Raw genomic sequence first — 21701 nt, 5'->3', positions numbered from 1 at the left:
TCTTTATCAAACTCTGAGCTAGGCCTGTAGCTGATGATGGCAAGCATGGTTTTCCACGGTTCATAGCAACCAATGATTTACAATGAATAAAAATCCCCTACATTGGGCTGTAAGATGATAATAGGAATAACAAACAAAGAGAGCTTTCATTAGGTTTGTTGTATTTATTTGCCCATGGGAAATTTGGAATAGTAGCTTTTACAGAAATCTTACCACAAGGAATTGACAGGCCATCTATTGAATAATTAAGATAATTTAATATAAAAATAACTGCCAAACATATACCAAAACTGTGGCCATGTTTCTGCATTTTATTGCTAATATAGAAATGTATAACCTCACCTGCCAAAAACAAGTGAGAATGTCAAGCATAGGGGGACCAAGCACAGCATATGGGCTGTAGCTGTGTGTCCCGGAGAATGACCTTACTTGCTACGCTCCTTTTTATTGCCTGGGAGTTAAAGGTCTCCAGCAACTTGTGGCAATGAATAATTAGCAGCAAAAGAACATTTATTCATTTTGCATATTTGCTGTCTTCAGCAAATTACAAAAATCACCCCAGTCTAAAATTCTAAGAGCAAATTTATCATGTTAATGGAGGCAAGTATTTAATACCAGTAGTGATTGATTAAGCAAATAATGATAATAACAAGAATAACAGTATGCTGATGTAGTGGTCATTCAGTTTTATAATAAAACTTTCCATAATATAGACAACTAAATTTATCCCATCTAGGACTAGGACTCTTCTAATACCTGTAAGAGAAGTAATATATTTTTAATCCCTAATTGCATTCCTCCCTCATCTGGGGATTTATTTATTCATTTGTTTGTTTTATGACTTTTCTTTCTCCTATACCTGTGCTTAATTTAGTTTGACCCAGTATTTTGTTGTTCAGTTTTCTGCTCCTCTTGCGAGGCAATTGCCTTTGGTACCAAAGCTTTAAACGCCACCTATTTGCTAATAACATTCCAATTTATATGTCCAGCTCTTATTTCATTACTGAACTTTAGAAAGTCATATTTCAAGCTACATTCTAGACATCTCCAGAAGAATGATTTCTTTCATCCAGAAATACTCTTTTTCCCAAGGACCACTCTGTCAAATGGCCCAAGCCATCAAGCCAAACCTTTTCTTCTCCTCTCAAGGGCTGTCAGCATCCTGCTTCCACTCATGTCTCTTCACTCCTAGGGCTATAGTCCTAGTCACGCCACCACCTTCTCTCATCTGGATCTTGCCATAGCCTCTTACCTGCTCTCTCTGTTTCCTTCGTGGCCTGGCTACAATTCCTCTTCCTATAGCTGCCAAATACAGCTTTTAAAAATGCTATATAATTTGCTTCTTTAGAATTCCCAAATAGCTCTGTTTATATTTGAAATTTAACCTCCTTATCATTACCCAAAAGTCCTTCTGTGATCTAGCCCCTGCCTTTCTGCTTCTTCCATCAACTCTCCCCCAAGCTATGTTTCAGCCACACTGGCCTTTCTGTTCTTGGAATAAACCTAATTATTCGTTAAGGTTTTTAGGCTTCCTACCTCTGTCTGGAATCCTCAGCCTCTTCTCTCCATCTTTCTGTGAATGGCTTCTTCTAGATATTCATGGCTCAGCACAAATGCTACCTTATCCAAGAAGAGTTTCTGACCATTTAATCTTAAGTAGTCTCGTTCTTCCCAGTCACCTTCTTTGTCTTTACTCAATTTAATTTTCTTTATGGGATTTAATATTTAGAACCACCTTGTTTATTTATGCTTTTATTTACTTGTCTGTATTTTCTCATATAAAACAATTCTTCAAAAATATTTTTATATGATAGCACGGCTAAAAATAATGCAGTTGATTCTTCTTATTCATGGTAGTTATGTTCTATAAAGTCTCTGTGAATGCTGAATTAGTGAATGCTGACCCATTGCTCCTACAGAAAATATAGTGGTAGGTTCCTACCAGCCTCCGGTTCCAGCATTCTTATCAACCTGTTAATAGATAATCTTATTTTATGTAAATTTTGCTTAACACACTTTATTTAATATATGTAGTTAATTTAGAACATTGAGCTCATGGCCAAAAGCATGATAGTTCATGCCTGAATGAGATTTTTCTAATATGTTTTTCCTCTATAAAGTATATGGCAGTTAGGAACATTAGGTAATACTATGACACTGTGCTTGTTGGCCACATTAAATAAATAGCATATCACCAACCAAAAGCAGAAGCGTGTGAAAGATGTGACACTAAGTAGATCATAGAATGGACACTTGTTTACAGTAAGAGCTGAAATACAAAAGCAGACTGTCATCTTGTTCAACCACAGGCTATAATGTTCATGTCAGGTAATTCAAAATATTTACTGTCCTGTATATGTCGGCGAATGACCAAAGGAAAGCTGGGAATATTGACTTTGCTGTTATAGATAAAATTAAGAGTAGGAAAATTTGCAAATACAGAATTATTGAATAGTGAAGATCCACTGTATTTGCATGGCATAGAAAGATAAATTAACTTGTGGTTTGCCTGCCTATTAACATCAAGTAGAGATGTCATATGCACAATTGGATACGTGACTCTAGAGTTCAGTTTTCCAGCTTCCTCTCTCCTTGTCCTAGCGTGCAAAAAACTGTGAGGATTTATCTTTGGCACAAGCCTAGCTATTGATGTACCCCATCCTCAGGAGACCTGTCCTGTCTTCTTCACTACTGTAACCCTACTGTGCAGGATAAAGCCTAGCATGTAGTATTTGTTGAATAGACAGGATGGGGCTGGGTTCTCATTCTATCATATCAAAATGAAAATAAGAAAGAAAACATTTTCTGGTATGTATTGCATTTTCCAACAGAACTGAGGCAATTGAAAATAAAATTATCAATGGGATAAGTCAGATCTTTAATACTAAGTGAAAGACAAAGGCAAAGACAGGAAGAAGGAACTCTGTGTGTTTCTCCATCCATCCGTCTGTCTGTCTTTCCATTTTATAGCAGACTGGTAAAGGTTCAATTTCTCTTACTTTAAATCTCTAATGGCTTTGATTTCTCAGAGTTAAAGGGCAAGAAATTATTTTTCTTAATAAATTATATTAATTTATTTTGTATATTCTTTTGTTTTTGTTTTATCAAATTTATGCTTCTATAGTATGCTGTTTTATATTACTTTGAAAAGAGGGGTAGACATATTTAGATTAGTAGGAAAAGAATATAACCTATTTGAACCAAGAAAAAATAATTTAGCATGAACAACACTACAGTTCCTGGTAGCTAAGATAAAGAGAGAAATACAGTGGATTGCATGGCTTTCATTGTTTGACGGCAGTGAACACTCAATGTACAAGGAGAGGAAGTTTTACTGAAATATTTTCCCTGAATGAAATTTGCTCTTAAGCTCTTTAAATACAGAAACTTCAGTATCTTATAACAAATTGAGGGAATAATGCCAATATGCATTGAATTTTACTAATTGCCACATAATTTACTTAATTTCTCTCAGTCCTCATTTAATCTTTACAATAAATCTGTAAAGTATATACTAGTACTCTCCCCAGTGTAAAAGTGAAAATAAAGGATTTTAGGCAGATCTTTATTGATATTTACTGAATATTGAAAACATAATTTTAAGTCTCACAGAACTCTCTATAGTTCTGCTGTTTTATAGAGACAGTTCTGTGAGAAGCCAGAGTGATATAGTCAAGGCATAGAGCTTGCTGAGCATTGTTAAACTGTGGAGTTACAGCTTGAAAATGATTTCTAGTATTTTCCAAAGAAAATACTCTTCTATCTGTCCATGCCAGGCAGCAGCAGAAATAGTTTCATCGGTATTAAGCCTGCATTAAAGAGACTAATGTCAGTGGAACTTATCTTTATAAGAAGGGTAAGACCTCACCATTCAGAACTGGTGTCAACTTGAGTGGGCGATCCTAAAATATCACTCCATTGAAAGCAGATGATTCACGGATGTGCTAAAAAGCATTTAGGAATCCTTTTCATCCAACTCACTTTTAAAGGCTGTTAAATTTTACCATCATCCCTAGGCTGCGGAGCTGACCGTGCCGAGGTGCATGTGCCCTGGGGTAAAATTGAAATTGAAGTGGACGTGACATGAGACACTTGGTACTGATGTTCCAGGGAGCCTGCACAAAGAGAAAAAATGAATTGTTTTCTGTTATTGGAATGCCAGAGACACAGAGCCTGGTGGATTGAAAGGCTATTTTGAGTAGAATAGAATTCTCTGTGTGTTTAGAACTCCTTCACTTCTTCATTTCCTTTCCTAGGGAATTTGCCGGAGTCGTCTATGAAGCCCAATAGCAGGGATCCTGGGAGGCCTGAAGTGAAACGCGTAGGATCTGTAGTGACGGTGGGTGTTCACCCTCTGCTTTGCAATGCAGTGCAAGCACCACGACGTGCAGGCATCATGCAGCACAAAAGAGCACAGACTCTGGTGCACTGCAGTCCTGGGATAGAAGCTTAGTTCTGGCAGCAATGGGCAAGTTATCAGAGCCTCAGCCTTTTCATCTATAAAATGGAGGTCTAATATCTTCCTCAAATACTACATGGGAGCCTATCAGGCAATGTGCCTTCAGATTCTGTCACATCACAGGCATTCAACCAGTGCTAACAAAATTATACCTTCCTTACTAAAAGGTCTGTACTAATTACTGTGGGTGTACCGCCTTCCTCTCCATAGACTTGAGGTTTTTGTATCAGGGGCAGCTTTACTGTTTCTGAAATACTGGTTCTCACCTGGGTAGTTTTAGTCTGAGGGATCATTAGAATTATAATGCGAGATGAGTTTAATGTAGCTCAGGTTGAAAAGAAAAGGTCTAAAAGATTGTGATGGGGGTGTCCTGCTTATCATCTAATGCATCCTTATTCTTTTTTATGCCAAAATTGTGTACTCAAAGGGCCATGGTATTTTGCTTTTGTGTGCAGAGTCGTAACTTCTACCAAAGCTCCTGCTTTGTTCCACTGCAGCCAAAGGTCACTGGGTGAAATAATTGGTTCAGTCTTTGTTGGGGTCAGAGAACTGACAAGACCCCAAGAGGTAAGAGGTATACTTTACTTCATGAAAAGCACAGGCAGTATGTCATGGTGAAGGCAAAATAAAGGCTATACGGCCCTCTTAAATATAAAGTCCTCAAACAGACAGAACAGAAGGAGATGCTGAAACAAGGCCAGAGACTTGGGGAATAAAGAAAACTTACTGAAGCCAAAGAATTGCATAATAATCTTTAAGAGATAACCAAGAATAAGCCAGATCTCATATTTGCTTAAGGAAATCATCATGTTTTGGGGAAAAGATGTGCATATATTGTAGCATGGATTTTACATATATCAAGACATAAAGTGGCGTATTAAAAAGTTTACAGATTTTTTTTCTATAGTCTTTCAGCCGTAGTGCACTTGAAAAGAAAGTTTCTGGGACTCACTGAGTCATCTGTGTGTTGACAGGCAGCTCGAATTTCGAATTTCGGGTTTGTAGTGACAAATTCACTCCAGAGGGTACTTACTATAATGCAGGAGTGCAGCTGCACTTTGATGAATGGACGGAGACCTCACAGGAGTGACGAATGCCTCCTCTCAACAAATCTGTCCGATCGATTCATGTTAGAAATTGGGGAAAGTGGTGTGAGTGGAGTTTATAAGATGCCTGAAAATCATGAGATAGCGAAGAGGACCTTTCAAAAGAAGTCATTGAATTAAAGTCACTGAATTAAAAACGATGGCCAGCTAATCTTTCCCAATATCTCCTTATAATATTTCTCCTATAACCATCAGAAAACTTTGGTTAAAAGTAGGCTTGCAGAATGAAAGGTCATTGTAAAACTGAAGAGAGTTCTTTTCTGATTTTAATTTAAGTGTTTATTTTGGAGCTCGCTTGGCTATATCCATGTTGTCAGGACCATTTTATCATAAGAATTTTACCACATCCAAAGGTTTGTAACCCAGATTATGATTGCCTTCCTTTAGGTTTTCTCAACACCAGAGGAACATACAAGACATTTGGGGACAAAAATAAGTAATACAACCATAATAAAAATATTCCACAAATATATCTGAAATGTGCATGTATGTGTGTATGTATATATATGTATGTGTATATATGTGTGTGTCTATATATAGGTATATAGATACACCCACACATATATAGGGGTACCTCTGTGTATATAGAGGTGTGTCTGTGTGTATATATGTATATATATGTGTGCGTATATATATATACACATATAGACACACACACACACACAGAAGAAGAGAAAGAGAAGAACTTTGAAGAACCTTCATGTACTCCTATCTCAAATAGCCATGGGATTCCTTACTTTGTAGATGCAACTAGGGTGAGACTTTCAAAGACAGGCCATCAGTGAACATTTGGGAATAATTTCTATGGGCCTGTCTTGATGCTGAGAGTGAAGCTAATTGAAACCATTATGGAGATAGAAATTCTTCTGGCCCTGCTCACTTACAGAAGCTTGGGCAATTTCCCCAGTTTCTCAGTGAAATTCATTCCATTTTTAAGTAATGAGATTAGAAAGTCATTCTTTTTTTCACTGCAGCATTGTTGTAGCAGCTGAAAATGGGAAACAAACAAAATGACCACCACTAAGGCACTATTTAAATAAATAGGGTATGTCCATTCAGTGGAATGGTCGACATCTGATAAACAGAATGAGTAGATTCATCTGCACATGTTAGTATGCAAAGCTGCCCAAATATAGAGTTAAATAAAAATAGCAAACTGCAGAACAATTATATGGTATCATTCATAATACAAACATTAACATTTTTAGAGAGATGCACAAAATGCGTGTTCACTGCTCGTCTCTGGGGAGTGACTGTGGAGGTGAGCAGAGCTCTGTTGTTTCATTTTACATCTTTCTGGTAGTCTGATTTGAAAACCATGCACATTAAATATTTTGAAAGAAAAACTGAGTAAAAAGGGGGAAAGTTGTTTTTACTGTTGAAACAAATATTCTATGAATTCAAGTTTTAACAAGCATCTAAAGAGTGTTAATTCATAAATGTAATTTTTATTTGCTTAGAAGTAATATTTATAAGAGCAGAAATTGTATTTTTGGTCCACCAAGATCAAGTATAGTGTTTTGATTTTAGTAGATTTTAGTGAATACTACTTTAATTCATTGAAATTGCCATGGCCCTGTGAGCATCATTTCTTCAAATATTTGCCTATTGATTCAGGATTGAAATAATTTGTCCAGTCTGATCCATGGTGATAATCAACCCTGAGTATTTTCACATGGGAAATAAAGTGGGTTTCAAATGCTCATTTATTAATACTGGGTTTATTTTTGTGCATTTTGGCATCTCTAATTACAGTGTTCATATATCGCTGTCATGAATGTAAAAGGCAATGTCAATTGACATGCATTCCGACAAGCTATTTGCAACCCTCCAATCTTGAAGTCAGACTCAATTGCATAATTACGCTAAAGATAAGCCTGCTTTTAAAATGCTCTAATCAGTCAGTCAATAAATGGAAAACTACTTCTGATTTTCACACATCGAAAAAAGAAAAGCTTCTTAAATGACTAATATATAGCCATAAGGTGGAAGGCAGAATATGTGTGTTTCAGGACAGTTGACCTTTTTTTTTCAAATAGGTAATAGGGACAACATCTGTTTGTCAGGGCATCCTGCCATTGGCAAGTGATCTTCCAGGTTAATTACCGGACGATGTGCAGCCTGTCTCTAATCTGATGGTGCTTCATTATAAGAGCTTCAAGTGGACAGATGTTTCCCTTAAGGAAGCAGGCAAGTGCAGGGACAACTTCATTGTAGACTGACAAGAACGCAGATCTCTTTTTCAGATGGAATTGCTAGATGAGTTGAAATGTTAACGGTTCAGATTCTTGAGGGTGTAATATTGACAATCAATCATTTGATGAACATGGGAAAAATAATAATAGTGTTACTAACCTTTCTATTAATTAGGACATCAAAACATCACCACCTTAAACATTTTCCCCCAAGGAGCACTCCGGAGGTAACACATTGAAAAGAGAAAAGAGATGAAATATTAAATATACGGTATTGGTTTAAGTATACCTTAGAGAATATACAGCATTTCCACAGCAATAGATTTTAACTGTAATTCCACTCAGTAATATTATTATTACCATCAGCTGTTTGCCAGTAGCTGCAGGCATAATTTTCTTGTTTTACTGCTCACTGGACCCAAGCCTACACAATTTAGTGCAGTTGGCTGTGGCATCTCTCACTTTCTTAAAACACAGGGCTTTCCAATTTCCAAAAGTGTTTATGGTATCAGAGTAATTTGAAACAGGTGGTTAAGCCTCACGCCTATGCTGTGCAACAGAAGGTTTATATATTTTTCATTATATATTAAGACAGACCACAGCACTTATAATGACCATCTGTCACCAGATGCATGCTGTGTGCTGAATGTAAGAGAAATTGGATTTTTCACTGCAGATTCCCTTTGAAAGTGATAGGAGGCATTCTCCTACCTTCTGAATACTCACTGTTTTGGGTAAAAGCAAAAGAAGTATTGTTTTGTTTCTTTTCCCACAAAATGTCATTAGTGAGAGATCATTAGAATATTATATAGTGCTCCCGTGTGGTTTTGTTTAAAAAGTCATAAGCTCAAATGAGAGAATGTGTAGTCTGCAAACTTTTCCCAGAGGTATACTATTTTAGCCTATATATTCCCTTCTTTGTTTCAGAGCACTAAGAAGTCTGGGTCGTAAGTACTAATTCTTTTTGCAAGAATCCTAGTTGCCAGTGTAATGTCCATAGAGACCAGGGAGGTAATGTGAGTTAGTGAATCTGGAAGGATAGCAACTGTGGCAACCTGGAGAGAGCATTGCCTGTCCCGAGGGAGCACTAAGTAGGTCTGCTGACGACCTGTGCAGAAATGCAGGCCTGGAATTGTCAGATCTGTGCATCACATGAAATAAGCTGGAAATCTGGATTTGCACATGCTCACTCCTAATATTTAAATATTGACATTGCATTTTAAAAAATTAAAACACAGTGTGGACCAAGAAAATTATATCCAGTGTGAATTCTGTCAGTTTTGAACCTGTTGCTTAGACTAAATATCTACTGATTCAAATACATCTTTGGAAGTTAGTAAAATATTCTCCCCTTGGTTCATACACATGTTTTGTGATGGCAACATTTTTCCAACTACATATTATCTTATCAATGCCTTCATAATGATGGGGGTAGCAATGCAGTTAATGTTTACCTTGCTGCCAAGCAGGTAGACTCTGAGATCATGTTCACGTTCACTCTCTCATCAAGTCCCACACTGGGATTTGGCATAACTAGGAGTTGGCAGGAAAATAAACAAAGCAGGCTGCAGGTAATCCTGGAACTACAGGGCAGGGGTTTTGCTCAGAAATTTTGGAGACTGCAAAAAATATTTTAAAAATGATCAGGTAAAAGAATTATTTATTTTTTATACCACGTATTTATCAGGTGCCTTCTATGTGTTAGGCACTGTTCCATTTATTCAACAAAGATTTTCTGAGTGCCTGCTATGTATCAGGCTTTATTCTGGGAACTGAAAAATATAACAGTGAGGAAAAAAGATAATAATCTTAGTGTTTCTAATGGGGTCATGGGTGACAAACAGTTGGTAAAATAAATAAATTATATGTTATGTTATAAGGTGATAAGGACTATGGAAAAACTAAAGCAGAGAAGGATCGAAGAGGAATACAGGAGGGGGTAGGAGTTAGTAGATTATGCCACATTTGTACTTGACTAACTGGGTTGTGGCATTCTCACTGCTGAGATTGGAAGAGATCAAAGATGTTATGTGTTGGATACTTATTAAACATTCATGAGAGATGTTAAGTAAGGCTGTTGGATTTCAAGAGAAATTACAAACTAGAACTATAAATTTGGGAGTGACCAGATGGTATTTAAAACCATGCAAGTGCAGGGAAACAAATATAGTTAGAAAGGAGAGGAATTCCAAGGATTGATTTCTGTGCTTTTACAAAGTATTTACAAAATATTTTTACAAAGTACTTATGATGACTTAGCAGCCACCAGATAAAAATGACCTGCAAACAAGACTGAGAAAGAAGAAGCAATGGAGGTAGTTGAAAACCCCAGAAAACGTGGGTCCTCTGAAGTGTCAAAATCAGCTTGGGGCTATTTCATGAAGTTCAGACTCCAACATTCCACCCCCAAACACACTCTGGGTGATTCTGATGCACGTGTTCACCAAACACAGTTTATCAAACATTGAGTAGGTGAACGATTCTGGGAGTCGATGGCCTGTCCAGATGGCTCAGTGACAGGAAATGCAGAACGAGGAGCTGAAGGAGAGGTGAGGGGCCCGAAGCTCAGGGAAATGAGACTTACCAGGCAGAGGCTTACCAAGGCTGGGCAGAATCAATGGCACGGCTGATTTGAAGAAAACTTCAAATTAAGTTTTAAGATTCACATTCAAATTTAAGATTAAGATGGACCCTTTACCTACCCCAGGTATTGGGAGGAACAGCTCAGAAATTGCACATGCCACGGTAGAGCATATAGGACTAAGGGTAACACAGACCATGCTGCAGAATTTGTATCCCAGATTACTATGGGGCCAATCCCAAATCAACAGAACAACAATGAAACTGTGTGCTCTACGAGCTCGACAATCTGCTCAAACTGGTGTATACATGGGCTGATGGGTATGAAGGAGGCGTTGAACCTTTTTCATCCGTGCCACCCAGCTCTAAGCACAGTGTCTCACACTTTGCATGGGCAGAGCAGGCGTTTGCCAAGTGCATTAAAGCAGACCCAGGCAAAGAGAAATGTACATGTAATGCGTTTATTGGGGATAATTCACTCTTACATATGTCAGTGCAGATATTTTTTTATATTTATATATTTGTGTATATCATCAATTTTTTTTGTCTGATGAGTAGATATGGTTAAACTATCCTGAAAGAATGCTGCAATTTAATTTTTAGCTATGTTTTTTAAATTTATCAATAGCTCCTTGCAGAAATGGTTAGTTATTGAGGCAATGTCAACTCCAACAGCAAATCCTTGACAGGTCTTTGATAATAGCTGGCTTCTCCATCCACTTCAGTGTCACCTTGGGCTAGGAGCCTGCTAAGCCTGAGGCAGGGGAAACTTTTGTAGGGAAAAAAAAACATAATTAATGAGCCTGATGTTCATACAGACACCAGGGAACCATGTCCTGTGTTGCCCCTCCCACGCCTTCTCAGATTTGATATTTTATAATTCTAAAATAGAAACACTTTTTCCCCCCTCAGCTTCAGGCCTTGTACATGATTTGCAGTTCTGAGCCTCTTGTGGAATAACGACAGTTTTTGCTCTTCTGCTTAGAGAATATAGTTCAGTGCATAGAACAACTCTGTGTTCCATTTCCCAACAGAGCACTCCCCATTTCATGCGGGGGTGAAAGGTGTTTGTTTGGTGAAGGATATTCTCCCTGGCTCTCTTCCCTTCTTCTCAGAGGCTTCCCTCTCAGAAGGTTTCTTTTTATACGTTTGATAGATCATTTTCCTAATTACTAAATGAAGAATTTTGTCAAATACACTAGATTCTATATCCTGAGTTCTTACGTGTTTGTATATAATACCTGCTGTCTTAATCTTAATTTTGCCCTTCTATCCAACAGAGATCCTCTATAACCACACTTTTGCTTTCTGCATCCTTGAAATTACGTTTTATAAAGAGACAGTAGTTTTTGTAATCAGAAATTACTTAGTATGGGCTGATGACATAAGAATTAGTCCTCACTCAAACTTCCCACCTCACTCAGTGCTGGTGTCGCTGGCCCATTGTTCCAAAATCTTTGAATGTCAATCTCTTGTTAGAATTTAGGACAATACAACTAGGAATGAAAATTAAATAAATATAGAGTTAAATTACAGTTTTATAGGAGTTATAGGATTAAGCACATGAGGGTTTTATTGGCAAATTACTTAAATCAAAGCTATTGACAGGCAAGGATGTGGAAGTTAAACCGGATGATAGTAAGATAAAAACTGACAAGGATGAGAACAAGATAATTATTTTAAGAGAGAATGATTTGACTTTGAAAAGAGGCCTTTGGGAAAACTAATGAAGCCCTTGAATTTCTCTGTGAAACTGATGTTATTTATGATTATGCTAAGAAAATTAAAAGTGAAGGGGAATTCTGTGGTGCTACCAATTTTGAAAAAATTCAGCTCTGCCCCATTGTCAGTACATTCTTGGTTCATTTAGAAATCCAGGATAGTTTAAATTATAATATAATTTTAAAAACACAAGAGAAAAATGAACAAGTGGTCTTTCTCAGGGCCAATCACCCTTACCAAAGACTTTCTGTGTGTATTAACCTTTTTTTCACTGTTTCGCTGCTCACTGGGAATATTGCCCTTCCTCCCTTCCTCCCTGCTGTCCTTATTAAATGTGTAAAATCAATTTCAATATGTATATTTAACTCAATATTTCCAAAATATTATAATTTCACATTTTAAACTTTTTTTAGGGATGGAGGCCCAGGGACTGTCTTGTTTCCCTGTGACAATGGGCAGGCAGGTAGGAAATAGGGCCAGTGGGGCCTTTTGCTGCTGGGAGGGCGTATAAACTGGGTTAGCAAGAGCACCCATGAAAGGGGACCCAGAGGAGGCCAAGGTGACTGGTGCAGGTGTGTCCCTAGGTGAGTTTAGACACTTACAGGCTTTTGCCAGAGTGAAAGGAGGCAGTGGGGTCCTGCAAACCATGGTCTGAGCGTGCACATTAACACTGTGTTCAACACCCAGAGAAGTGGCTAGGTCAAGGCACCCCTTTAACCCAGCCTGGGTACAATGTATTTTTCCTCCAGAAATTAACCCCTCTTGCCCATGCTTATTATTTTGGGGGATTCCATCTCTTCATTTGCTGCTAAGCTTTTTTTGATATCTCATCATATTTACTTGCTAATCTTAGAAAATCTCATTTTTTGAGTTCATAGGAAGAATCTCTCAGAGAGGACAGTCTCTGTCTCCTGGCAATCTGTTTGCAGTGTTTTTCTTTAGCATCCTTCATTCCCTTGGCCGAAAGATTACCAGATTCTTTGATCTCTATCTTATTTTTCTTCGTATGTCATTTTCTCAGCAATAGGCTGACCTTTATGTTGCAGTACACGTGGAATGACAAGACCCTGAATCTTGGGTGCTTTTGTCCTCGGTTTTTTTATGTTCCCCGTTTAAGGGCTTTTTCACAACCTAGTGCTGAACATCATTTTCTTTAAAGAGATTGAATAGTTTCTGCTAGCTCTTTTGTGTCCCAGGTGACAAGACACAATAAAATGTAATCAATGAGAAAATTATTCATGAGATATTTTACATTCTTTTTTTAAATATTAAGACTTTGAAATATGGTGTGAGTGTTCCACTTAGAGCACATCTCAGTTTGGAATGTGAATATGTTAAGTGCTCAAGAGCTTCGTGTTCAATGCCGCACTGGCCTCAGTGTGGGCAAAAGCATTATTCTGGAAAGGGGAGGTGGTGGAGACAGTGAAAGTGATTACAGTCCTTGCAAAAGCCCAGTCAGGAGGAGATGAGTCCTGGTACTAAGTAAAGCCCAGGCAGTGGGGTTAATGAGGAGGAGACAGAATGGTCAGGTGTTTATGGGTTGATGAAATATAGTAGAAGAACATGCACTTCTAAGACATGCTACTTGGAATCTTGGCTTTATCCTTTAACAACTACTCAGTCTATATACTCCTCACTGAGTCAACTATAATACAAATATAATAATAGTAATGTGTCTACAATGTATGTAGGGAGGTTGTAAAGATTAAATGAGTTCTGGTTAAACAATTTGCTATTTTGGCCCAAACCTACTCTTCCACCTGTAACGACCGTAGGCTTTGCTTTATTTCTGAAGTGCTCTTTTGGAAAACTCTGGTTCCTTCGGTGATGCCTTGCAGTTGAAAGAGTCGGCTAGTTTTTGTTGTGTTGTTATTCATGATCACAGAAACCAGAAAGGTAAACCCCAAGGAGCTAAAAATGGTTATGGCAGCCCATTATAGTACTTAATCTTACTTTTAAAACATGGGTTCGAAGGTGTACATTTTTATTTTCTTTCATTTTCCAACTCAGAATTATTTATTAAATGTTTTTTTATTTACCCATTTTTTACTGTTAAGTTCACTCTTTAATGTGTGCTGACTTTAGCTACTACTATTCTCTAGTTTTCATACCCACGGTTCCAGTGTGAGGTACAATATTCATTAATTAAGCCAACAGAACATTCCCAAGTAAGAAACTTCATGCTAGGTATTGGGTAGAGGTGACACACAAATAGGAATCAGGAAATGACGAGTAACTCAAGAGTGATGTATTCGCATATTACCGCGAGAATGTAGTAGAAGAAGAGATTGAGTCTCCCCACAAAAGTGCAGAAGGTAACGATGATGATAAAACTTTATGGAGGAGATGGTTGTGTTGGACATTGAAGGATTAGTAGAATCTCACAAGTAGATGGATCAAAAAGTAAATAGAAGACTTGAGGTAGGAAATCCTGTTAAATTCGATCAATGAATATATAGTGAGGATCCAGGTGAGATGAGTCTGGGAAGAAAGGGTGGAAGCTGGTACTTGAAATCCCTTGGACATTATTTAGTGGGCTGTTGAAAGCCAATATGCTCTACTGATCCACTGAGTTATTTATGGTCTGCCCTATTTACATGACGTGTCCTTATCATTCCATCTTGCACAGAGAATCTTAGAGGAACACATGTCTATTATTAATGATTGGGAAAAAGATTAAAAGGAAAGTCAAAAGTTATATCAAAAGTCAAAAGTTAAAAGGAAAGTCAAAAGTAAGTTTGTACAGTAATTTACATCTAGCCTTGTCACCAATTTGATTATTTGGTTTCTACAGAATGGGCATTTGGGCTGGACCAAGAAGATAAATTTGACAGGAATAGATGTTCACTCTTGTATGTAGTTCATAAAAGTTAGTTGCACAGTGCAGGAGAGGTTTGACAGGAGGCCATGAAAAAGGAAAATTTATCTGCCCCGCGGCTAGGTAAGGAATGCTGTGAGTGCTGGAAGCAACGAGCACACTTACAACTCAAGCTGCAGTGAAGATGGGGCATTAACTGAAGTGAGTACTATACTTGCAAGTTATTTGATGAAAAAAATCCAAAATTCATAAAGGAAAGCTGGTTTAAACATATGCATAATAGTTCTAGTGATACGTGCAGGTAAAGGTACAGAACTCTTTAACGCCTGATTTATAGTTTGGCCTGATGAGGAGGAGAGGTATGTGGGTCATGAAAAAACATTTTTTTTTACATGTGAAAAGTCCTAAGCTTTGGTGTGTAATTTTAAGCAAGACACCCCTGTTACCTCTGGGGATGCCCTACAGTTAAAAAAGTTGATTAGCTTTGGTTGTGTCCTTATTTGTGATCAAGGAAACTGGAAATATACACCTTAATGAGGTAAAAATGGATATAGCAGCCTCCTGTAAAATACCTAGCCTATCTCCCTCAGAGGACTGTTGGGAGAATTCCAAGCTCGTGGAAACGTTTTAAATACTGCGGTGCTCAAAAAAGGTACAAGAGTTTCTGATTAACAAGAGGCCGCTCATGGCTCCCCTCCTGCCTCTCTGTTAGCTTTCAGTATTTTAGAGAGAGCCCTTGGGGTCAGACTGCTGAATACTCCCTTGCTTTTTGTGAACGTCGCGCCCGTCCTTGTTAATGTTGCTTGCGAATAAATATGTAGTGTTCTCTCAAAATGAACTTCCGTTTACCTGTGTAAGGACAATGCAGGATGGTTGTAAAAAAATGCAGATCTCTTCAGACTTGCCAAATTTCTAGGGGGTGGGACCCAGCGATCTGTATTTTCATCAAAGTGTCCAGTGGTTCTCAATTTTGTTCCCACCTCCAGGGGACCTTTGACAATGTTTGCAGACACTTTTGGTTGTCACAGCTGGAGCGGGGGAGTAGATGCTGCGGGTGCAGAGGCAGAGGCTCGCAGTGTTGCCAAATGAGTCGATGCACAGGGCAGCCCTCCACAACAAAGAATCATCCAGGCCCAAAGGTCAACAGCACTGAGGTTGAAAAATCCTGTTAATAAACAAAAGAATTTAACAGCTGCTTTTCTAACAGGTACCATCTATCTTTGGCACTGATCCACAGTGGTTTCTCTCATTTATTCATTCACTTCTCATTCATTCAGCCACACATTCATTTTCAAGACTCTTTAAATGGCCTTTACTGAGCATGTAGGAGATGTAGAATTTTAATTTTTAAATGTAATTCTGGGACTGGGATTAATTACTGTGTGCTTATTTCTGGATTCTGTTTATTTTAAGTGTTCTTAAATTAAAAGTAATTCTTTGACTGAGAGAATAGTAACCAAGATAAGATATCCAGCTAGTTCTCCTTTTCACACATTAAAAAAACTTTCTGATTTTGTAGGGATGGAGAGGGTAACCTGGCTTTAGGAAGAGTCAAATTTGTGAAATTAAAAAAAATGTGTTCAAGTTCCTTTAGGTTCAAGGGCATAGAGACGTTGCTGATGGGATTGGGAAAGGAAGAGATGGACCATACAGATCTGTGAGAACTTGCTTTTACACACAAGGAACAGTGACTTGTCATTAGCAGTTCATTGTTTGGATGCTCATGCTGCTGTCGAAGGGGTTGTGGAGACAGTGGCTGTCCTTTACTCTAGTAGAAGGAACATTTTCTTCCCTTGCACTATTGACTTGCTAAGAAATCTGTTTTATATCATGATGGTGTAAGGTAAAATCTACCCAGCACTTCTAAAATATCACAAGTTCTTAAATGTTATTACAAACAAAACACAACACCTATAATTATTCACTTTGCTTTCATTAAGCAAAAGGATTAGTGTAATGTAAGAATCACTCTTATTACATATATAAATGCGAATTCAAATTTAATTTCATAAGGTATCTCCAACAGATGTTCTCTCTCCTAATGATTTCTATGGCGACTTTCAGTTCTGAATAGCCTTGAATCTCTAATGAAATTTTTTCAAAGTAGTGAGATGGAAGGGAAGCACTAAAGTATACTTGGAAATAGAAATTGAAATCATTTTGGCTACACGTATCAGGTTTAGCAAGGTTAGCAGTTGCCCCAGTTACCGATTGCTGCTATTAGATAGTCCCTTTGTGCAAAGATAGCCAGTTATTGATTTTTGAATTTGAATTTCTTTTGAAATAATTGATTGCTATTATTGTAGATCCTTATCTCAGCTTATGAAAATCCAGGGTAATGGGAATCACCTGCTTCTCTGATGCCTGCCTAATGTTTTGCTTAATTTATTTATCCCCGCTAACCTAGAAAATGTTAGGATATACTGTTAGTGGAACACATAAAACTGAGTGTTCTATTATGTGTTGATGTATAACACTATATTTCAGCTAATGTTAATGATGGCTTGATTTACCTTAATCCATTTCAAAGTTTTAGTTCCTGGCATCTTCATTCTGTTTTTTATATTCATAATTTTTTACTTAGGGCACTACTCAGACATACAAATATATGCATAGGTCACTGACTAAAATGTAAATGGGGTAAATATTCAGCAGCATGAAAGAACTAATTGCTTTCACCGGACTCCTGTTTGTCATTTCACTGAACCATTAAAGAAGTATTCTGTGCACTAATTGTGAAAGTTTGCGATTTGATTGCAACTGGGCCTTCCGTGTAGATGCAAGACACATAAAATGTACACATTTATGGAAATGCAATTAAATTAATTTTTTTCATGGCATCTGTTTCATTCCCAACTTGGGGTACTGCAATTCAGTGTAATTCTCATGCTAACAATGCACAGTTATGTCAGATTCCACAGGTTTCAGGGCATGGTCCCCAACAGGATGCTTTTACTTTAGTCTCCAACCCACCCACACCTCTAACCAACTGGCCACTGATTAGGGAGTTCCCACACCCTCTGCAGGTTTGACAATTCACTAGAAGAACTTAGAGAACTTAAGAAAGCACTATACTTATAGCTTTATCATCTAGCATACACATAGAGTGATGTCTGAGAGGATCTTGAATACTGAGGGTCTATGCCTTCTCCCCATAGAGTTGGGGTGATTCATTCCCCCAACATATATCAGTGTGTTCATCAACGAGGAAGTACCCTAGAGTTTAATTATGGAGATGTGACTGATGAGTCATTGATCACATTATTGAACTCAGTCTGCAGCCTGCCTGCCTTCCCTAGACATTAAGGGCACTGAACTTCCCAATCCTATGACCATGCCTTGGTCTTCCTGGTGAGCAGCCTCATCTTGAAAGCTATCTAGGGCCCCATATAAGTCACTTTATTAGCATAACTAGACTCTTATCACCCTGGAACTTAAGACAGAAGCCGGACAAAGTCTTTATTATACCACACACTATAATTCTATAAATTAATAAGTAAATAAATTTGCATCAGTAAAAATCAAACACTTGCTATGTTCTAGGTGCTATTTTAGTAATCAACAAATGGAGCCAAACCAACCAACCTGTATAAAACTGTAAAACTCCTAGGAGAAAACTTAGATGACTTTGGGTATGGTTTTTGGATACAGTATAAAAGGCACCACTCAAGAAAAAAAAAGAACTGATAAACTAGACTTAATTAAAATTAAAAATTTCTGTTTTGTCAAGAAAATGAAGGTGTAACCTACAGACTATGAGAAAATATTTTCAAAAGCATATCTCATAAAGGGTATTATTCAAATATATAAAGACCCTTTAAGAAGCTCAACAATTAGAAAACAACACAATTAAAAAGTGGGCCAAATACCTTACAGACATCTCAACAAAGAAGGTATAAAGGCAGCAAGTAAGCACGTAAAACGATGCTTCCCATGATATGTTATCAGGGAAACAAAAAACTAAAACAATGGGATACCACTAGACACCTATAGTGGCCAAGTTCCCAAATACAACATCAAGTGCTGGAAAGCATTTGGAGTAACAGGAACAACCGTTCAGTCTCAGTGTTAGAACAAAATAGTACACCCACTTTGGAAGAGAGTTTGGCAGTTTCTCTCAAAACTGAACACAGTCTTACCGTGCAATCCAGCAATCCTACTCCTTGGTATTTACCCAAATGAATAAAAAATTTATGTCCAGAAGAAAACCTGCACACAGATGTTTATAACAGCTTTATACAATATTTAATTGCATTAACTTGGAAACAACAGGATGTCCTTCAGGAGGTAAATGGATAAAAATAACGAATCCAAACAATGAATATCATTCAGCACAAAAAAGAAATGAGCTATCAAGCTGTAAAAAACCATGCAGGAAACTGACATGCATATTGCTGAGTGAAAGATGCCAATCTTAAAATGTTACACTGTGTGTGAATCCAACCAGGTGATATTCTGGAAAAGATAAAACTGTGGAGACAGTAAAACATCACTGGTTTTCAGGATTGGGTGAGGGAGGTAAATAGGCAAAGCACAGAGGATTTTTAGGACAGTGAAAATACTCTGTATAACATTATATTGGTGGATACATGTCATGCATTTGTCAAAACCCATAGATACACAACACCATGAGTGAAACTATAAACTTTGTGTGATCATGATGTGTCAGCATAGGTCCATCACTTCTGGTGGGGGATGTTGAAAACATGAGAGGGTATGCATGTGTTGGAGAAGCGGGGGTACTTGGGAAATCTTTGTATCTTTCAATTTTATGTGGATCTAAAACTTTTCTTTAAAAAAAGCTTTATTTTTGCCCTGGCTGGTATAGCTCAGTGGATTGAGCATGGGCCTGCGAACCAAACAACTGCAGTTCGATTCCCAGTCAGGGCACATGCCTGGGTTGCAGGCTAGTTCCCAGCAGGGGACTCACGAGAGGCAACCATACATTGATATTGCTCTCCTTCTCTCCTTCCCTTCCTCTCTAAAGATAAATAAATAAAATATTTTTTTAAAAGCTTAATTTAAAAAAATCTACCTGTACGTGTTTATTATATAGCAGAGGTGCCAGCATGGAGGGCACAGGCAATCACTAAATAAGTAAATAGTTGACAGAATATTTTAAAGCCTAGCAAGAGCAGTGGAGAATTAATAATAGGAGAGGCTAGGCAGCACCAGGGCTGGGGGCTGCCATATTCAACAAGGTAGTCTCTTTGAGAAGCTTCCTTCTATGACTTGAAGGCAGCAAGGGAAAGAGTATGGGGATAGCCGGGAGAAGACTGTTACAAGCAAAGGGAGTGGACTATGCAAAAACTCTGAGGCAGGAGCACGATTAAATGTTTCAGGGAGAGTAAGTAATCAGATATCCCAAATAGCTTTTTGAAATGTTGACTGACTTTGTATAAAGGTTACAGTAAACACTTAGGATAAAATCAATATGACATAAAATACTGTGCAGATGCCAGTGCTAACAATGGAAGAAAGAGCTTTTATTTCTGTGTGTAAAGCCACCTCGGCTAAATCAGTGACCACCGAGGAATAGCAAACAAAAGTTTATCTTGGAAGCCTTTTGGTTTGGGGGCTGTTCAGGCTTTGGGTTATTCATCTTTGCTGTGCTAGGGCAGTAACTCTTGAATATGGGTTTTATGTATTGAATTGTCAAGATTTAAAAGCTTTGAGAAGAAAATGCCTGAAAAATAAGTTGTTGTGATAATTGCCATGAATCTGGTCAGATTTGGGAATTACTTTCTAAATATCCATTCTAGAAAAATAGAAAACAGGGTCATATCAGAAATGATTAGGGTATTTCCATAATCCAAAGTGCCATTTTGGGGAATTAGTCCAGTGTACTGGCTATTTCTTTAACTATTTTCTAGTCAATGGAAGTAAAATGATATAACTCAAATATCTGCATGAATATTTTTAGGTTTTATCTAGCCCTGCATGACACGTGTGAATTTGAAATATGTGGGGTTAGTGAAGTATCGAGGGAACTTACCATATTAGCAAATTTCCCCCTCCCGTATGTTATCCTTCATACAGAATTAAAATCTATTCCTTTATTTTGTCACCACAGTCTATGCAGTTAGATTCCCATTGCTACACAGAAGCATTTCAACACAGTTTCCTCCTATAAAGTACATACGACTTCACTGTGGTTCATGATCACTATTCTCCTTAGTAGTTCAACACGCTGAACAAAATTTGCACATTATGTGCATGTTTGAAGCACCCACCTTTAAAGCTGCTATAGCCAGCAAGTAATATCAGGAATTTTTTGAATTTTGCTTTGAAGGGTTTTTCATAATTGTAGCATGTGCACATTCCTTTAAAGATGTGTCAGAAAGGATGTTTTCATTTCTGGCAAATAAATTTGAATTTTGAAAATCAGTAGGAAAAATACCAGAATGAAGCATTTTTTAAAGGGGTAGGGCAGGATCTAACAAATGTTATTTTGGTTAAAAAAATAAGAGTATGACTGACTTTGTTTTTGGCTTCAAGGTCAGTTCAAAATTGGTTTCCAAAATGATGTAAACTTGAATTTCTCTTGGAAACAGTTTTTAGAATATCCTATAGTTAATATTCCAAAAGATATCAGTCTTTCAAGAATGGATATTCTGATGTTTTATCAAAATTATCACACATTGTTTTATACTCAGAATTAGTTTTCCTCACCATGACATTAAAGGTATATTTCACAAAGATATTTGCAATTATCAAGTATACTTTTGGTAAGTATATTTAAAAAATGGCTATTTCTTCTATGGACAATAGATTAATTAGAGGAGTTCTCATATGATAGTGAATTATTTGAAGGCAGTTCA

Source organism: Sturnira hondurensis, unplaced genomic scaffold, assembly GCF_014824575.4.
Source record: "Sturnira hondurensis isolate 20B ecotype Veracruz unplaced genomic scaffold, ASM1482457v3 Scaffold0005279, whole genome shotgun sequence".
NCBI classification, from domain to species: domain Eukaryota; kingdom Metazoa; phylum Chordata; class Mammalia; order Chiroptera; family Phyllostomidae; genus Sturnira; species Sturnira hondurensis.
This window is presented reverse-complemented; position numbering follows the sequence as displayed.